Raw genomic sequence first — 6000 nt, 5'->3', positions numbered from 1 at the left:
CGAATTAGTTCGTGGGCGAACAGTCCGCGACATCCCTACTAGTAGGTTCTTGAACGAGCTGGAATAAAAAGTTGTCATTCAGCATATTTACAAACCTACTAGCTTTTTCTGTCTTAGCAACCCCATTACCCCAGTCAATGTCTGGATAATTGAAGTCACCCATAGCAACAACTTGACCCAGCTGTGAAGCCGCTTGTATCTGTAAGAGAAGCTGGGCTTCATACTCGACACTTATTCGAGATGGTTTATAACTAGGGATGGGCGAATTTTTTCGCCTCGTTAAGCCGAAAAAATGACGCCCAAAGACTTGTATGGCAGCGTGCATCCAAAAAAAAAAAGACAACAAAAAAATTTCGTCCCAAGACAAAATAATTTCGACGCCCGTAGACCTTAATGCCCGTCTGTGACATTTCGCCGGTGGCGAATTTTTCGCAAAACGAAACGGGTCAAATTCGCCCATCCCTATTTATAACATACACAAATGTTAATTTTCTTTGTAACCTTTTGTCCAGTCAACCCAGAGTGATTCTTTACTTTAACTTCTATCACCAGATACTTAATTGAGTGGATATCTGGGGGGAATAGATATATTAACCCTAAACTTTTCTTTACTGAGTATTAACCTCATTCTCTCAATATGTTCGTCTCCAGATAAGCAAGCAAAAACATCCACTTAAAAAGTGGCGCAAAAGTGGTCAGGTTATCTATAAATTTAAATTACCCTTATTCAGCTTTCACTTCATGAGTACTTGGTGGTATCTGAAAATTAGAGTACAACATTTTAAATTTATCCACTTTGGATATGGGAAATTGTATACAGTAGAATGGATTTGGGATATCAGCTCTCTGACTCTGAGAAAGTGCAGAGTGTTCTGGCAAGAAATGCATCAGTCTGAGTGCACCCACTGCACAATAATTGTTCCACACTGTGTTGAAATAAAGCCGATTTTTGATAAACAAAGGTGTCCTCCTTTGGAGCCACAGACAGTGCTGATGAATGCGGAAGTATCTCTTTTTGTTGGGCTCTCAGCCTGTCCAAAATTCACCCAACTAAACATAGACTTATTTCACTATCTCTGGAGTTGTTCTAATGTATGAAAGCTTTGGCTAGAGTAGGGATATAGAGGGTTAATTTCCCTCTGTTACTTAAAATTTGTGAAACCACATCTTGGAAATCCACTGCCTGTGAGCTACAGGTTCAACTTAGAGTGATGGGAGTGGCAGGAGCCTTGTCCCTGTGCAGTGTGTCTGGCAGCTACAGAGGGTGTCACAAGTTATTGCTGCTGTGCAACTGAGTTGATATTTACAGAACCATGTGCTCACAGCCATTGCTGATTTTACTTCACTGAGGACAGAATGGAATAAGAATCTGGCTGCAAAATATAAGGGCAAAAAGATGGATGGTATGGTAACCCCAAGCCTGGGAGCTAGATCAGGAGGTTCTGAAGCTTCGAAATGCAAAACTGGATTTTTACATGCTTGCACTATAGAGAGTGCTGGGAGATATAGTTCAGCAGCAGAGGATAAAGCAAGTAGTGTGCTCGGCTAGGAGAGCTTGGAGCCTCTGAGGATGTCATTGCTGTAAATGCCTGTTGCAGCTCTGTGTGAGCCTACCCATCTCTGTGAATCCCCGGGTGAGTTTGCCTGAGAGAGGGTAGAAAAAGAAAGGATCCAGTGTTCTCCTGTTTGTGAACAGGGTTTGTAACTGTGCCTGCCACATGGGAGCAAATTACCTCTGTCCAGCCAGAGAGATTTTTGGCCAGGTAGCGCTACCTGGGGAAAGTAAATGTTCTTTTGGGAAAAGGGATTGAGACTCTTTATCCATCAGGAGTGGAGTGTGGGACATTGCCTGGCAGGGAGGTGTCAGGTTTGGACTGCAACAGGTTCCCAGGGTAGTGGATCATTGTTATTTGAATGCATATTTACTTCTGAATTTGCTCTTTATTATAAAGTTTATATTTGTTATACAGCACTATGTGTGTGTGTGTGTGAATGTTTTCCTAATGGAGCCACCCACAGGTGTATTACCAGATCCCATTAGGTGGAGGCACTGCCATAAGAGGTAATTCCCAGTACCCTTTCACATTGCTAAGGGGACTCAGTACCTGGTATATGGTAAGGATGTACAACATTGGCACCAGGGGGGGTAGCCAAGAGGGTGTTACACTAGCTTTGAAAAGTTTGTGAACTTCAAGTTGAAACTTCATGTCAAATTAAGCCCAAAATTTGCATTACTCCATTTGGACTCTCCAGAAATGAATTTGAAGGGACAATTTAATGCTACAAGTAATTCTATTTTCAGCCTAATTTGTTGTTTAAAGCTGCTACTATAAATTTATTTTTCCAAAATTGCCTGTCTGAAATAACGCCCTCATTTATAGATATCCAGTCTCTTCTAAATAACCTCTGTTGACAAGAAGCAATACGAATTAAATCAGCAGATCCCCTTCACAAATGAATATTTATAGAAACCTGGTTATTATTCTGGGATCAAACTGATTCTAGCTTTAAATCTCATATCCTTGACTTGCTTCAGATATAACAAACTGTAGTGGGTGAACATAAATGTTCATTCATTTTTGTTTTCTAATTTATTAGCATTCCTTACTGAATGATTGCATCATTCTTAATAATTAATGAGTGTGGTTAGGTTGTTTGAATAAGGACAAGTTTCTTTTATTTACTTTCAATCTAGTAAAATGTTAAAGAGGCTCACCAATTATTATAATTTTTTCATTTCTCTTCTATGTCTTGAGTCTCTACAAACTGTTTGGAGACGCCTCATTCTACAGCTTTGCACATTTGTTAAATTGCTTGTTTTGGTTTGGAAAATGCAATAAAAACACATTTAAACTGAAAAAAGTATTTGAAAATATGTGCCTCAGCTTGAAAAAGTCTTTATTGAACAATATTTAATGATAAAATAATATCTCTTTACAAAAAAAAATAAAGTTATCTAAAGAACCATAACACCTGTTTGGTTTTCTTTTTTTTTCAAATCTTTATTTATATAATTTTTTTAAGAAAGGATACAGAAAAAAAAGGGGAAGAAAATGGATAAAAGGGTATCTGAGCATAAGATTCTTATAGAACTGAAGATATCATCAAAATTACAATACAAGCTATTCCTCTGTTTACAATCATTCCATACCCCTTATCATTGTTCCTTAAGAATTTAGTGTTTTAATGAAATTCTCCCAAGGTGGCCATATTTTCCAATATTTTTCGCTTTCGTTATGTATTAACAATGTGACCTCCTCCTCCATCAGTCTTTTTTCCTCTGTTTTTATCAGCCACTCTCTAAATGTAGGTGGGTCTTCTGATTTCCATTGTTTAGGAATCAACGCCTTTGCGGATTGTAATAATTGCAGAGTAAGTGGGTCTGTTATTACTTTCTTTGTGTCGTTCTGTAAATTAAAAATTATATCACTAGGATTATCTATTTTAATCTTGTTCTTTGTTATATTTTCTATGGCTTCAGTTATATTATCCCAATATTGCTGTAACAGTGGGCATGTTAACCATATGTGTGTATGATTACCGTCTTCTCCCTGGCACCTCCAGCATCCCCCAGAATTATTCAGATATAACCTTGTAAGATTCATAGGGGTATAGTGCCATCTTTTGAGCATTTTGTAAGCAGCTTCCCTTGTTTTAGCTGCTTTTGAAGTTTTATAGACTGTTTTAATGACATTTTTCCATAAGTCCTCAGATATTTCCATTTTTAAATCTTTACCCCAATCTCTTCATTGTGAATCAAAACTAGGATGGTAGGTCTCGAGAAGTAACTTGTACATGTTGGATAGCGGTTTACTCCGTTCTTTCTGAGAAATAATTATTGATTCCCAAGGTGTTTCAATTCTCTCCCAATCTGTGTTAAGTCTAGAATGTATAAACCCTTGCAATTGGGTATAATCCCATCTATCTCTGTTTTAGTTCCCCATTTCTCCCATCTACTAAAAGCCCTGTACTCCATACTCGGTTGAAATTCCAAGTTTTGTATTAAGGTTTGTAATATATATGGGGGTCTTGTCAACCTATATTGTATCTTAATAGTATGCCAAATTTTTAAAGTAGTGCCTACTAAGGGGTGTTGTAGTAGTTCAATTGGTATTTTATCTATCTCCGTCCATAAATTATATTCAATTGGGTATCCTACTATGTCTTTCTCTAATTCACACACATCTTTTGATTTATTGCTATCACACCACACTATAGGGTAGGCTTTTTAACTAATGATTTTCACCCAGGCACCATTCCCAAATACCCTAAATACAGCATGAAGGGGCTCAGTGAATGTGACAGTGAAGGTGTGTAAGTCTCTGATTGGCTCACTCAGCTCATAAAAGGACAGACGTCCGGCCTCATAGTCCAATGAGATCCTGATTCTCCTGCAGGAAGGGACGTGGGGTAATTTTGTCCATTTACTGTCATGTAACATGTATCACATGTATCACACATGTTACACATCTCCTCCATGTCAGGGAACTGCCCAACCAACTCTTCCTTCTCTGTCTCCCCCTTGTACATTACATCAGGGATACTCAGCTTATCCTGCATCCTTGACTCTGTGTCCATCTTTTCTCTATCTAGAGTTAGTTCCCCACTGCGGATTCTCTCTCTTTCTAGTTTTAATCCCTCTGCTCCCTAATGATTCTAACCCAGCCCCACCCTACCCAGAATGCAGCATGGAGGGGCTCAGTGAATGTGGCAGTGAAGGTGTGTAAGTGTCTGATTGGCTCACTCAGTTCATAAAAGGACAGACGTCCGGCCTCATAGTCCAATGAGATCCTGATTCTCCTGCAGGAAGGGATGTGGGGTAACTTTGTCCATTTATTACCATGTGCCACTAAATAGATGTCAGTATTTATGTACAAACCCCAGGTCTTGTTATTGTAACCAATGTCTGACTCTCTCCCTTCCCTCTCTATACTGGGATAGGCCACCCCTACCCTCCAGTCCCCTGATTCACTGACCTCCACTTCCCAGTAATGTCGCCCTGAGGGGAAACTCCTGCTGCTTAAAGCCTCATGCCAATACTGAAATCTCTCTGGGGATTGTGGGTAATGTAGTTTTGTCAGTGAGTAGGAAGCAGATTTCCTGTCCCCTGATACAGATAAGTAATTATTAGCCGTGTTTATATCCAGTAACAGGTCTGTAGCCTCCTGCCCATAGATCAGTGTCCTTATACCCAGCACAATATGAGCCAATCCAGGGGCCATTATCCCATCTGTGCCCCCCTCATTATGTGCCCCCTCAGCCCCACACAGTGCAGCTCCATGTGATTCCTGTGCCAGTAAGGAACACAATGTATCACACATGTTACACATCTCCTCCATGTCCAGGATCTGCCCGACCAACTCTTCCCTCTCTTTGTCCCCCTTGTGGATTATATGAGACACAACATCCTCCTCCTGCATCCGGCTCTCTGGCTCCAATGCTCTGTTTCTCATCCATCTGTCTGTATCTCTTTCTAGTGTTAGTACTTTATCTCCTTTTTCTCTCTCTCTAATGATTCTCACCCAGGCACCTTCCCCAAATACCCAGAATGCAGCATGAAGGGGCTCAGTGAATGTGGCAGTGAAGGTGTGTAAGTGTCTGATTGGCTCACTCAGCTCATAAAAGGACAGACGTCCGGCCTCATAGTCCAACCAGATCCTGATTCTCCTGCAGGATGAGACGTGGGGTAACTCTCTCCATTTCCTGTCATGTCTCACTGAATATCTGTTATTATTATTCCATCTGTACAAACCCCAGGACTTGTTATTATTCCCAATCCAGGACTGAATCCCTCCCCTTTCTATACTGGGATAGGCCACCCCTACCCCCCAATACCCTGATTCACTGCCCTCCACTTCCCAAAAATGTCGCCCTGAGGGGAAACTCCTGCTGCTTAAAGTCTGCTCCCAATCCTGAAATCTCTCTGGGGATTGTGGGTAATGTAGTTCTGTTAGTGAGAATGAAGCAGATTTCCTGTCCCCTGATACAGATAAGTAATTA

This window comes from Xenopus laevis, chromosome 6L (genome assembly GCF_017654675.1).
Source record: "Xenopus laevis strain J_2021 chromosome 6L, Xenopus_laevis_v10.1, whole genome shotgun sequence".
NCBI classification, from domain to species: Eukaryota; Metazoa; Chordata; class Amphibia; order Anura; family Pipidae; genus Xenopus; species Xenopus laevis.
This window is presented reverse-complemented; position numbering follows the sequence as displayed.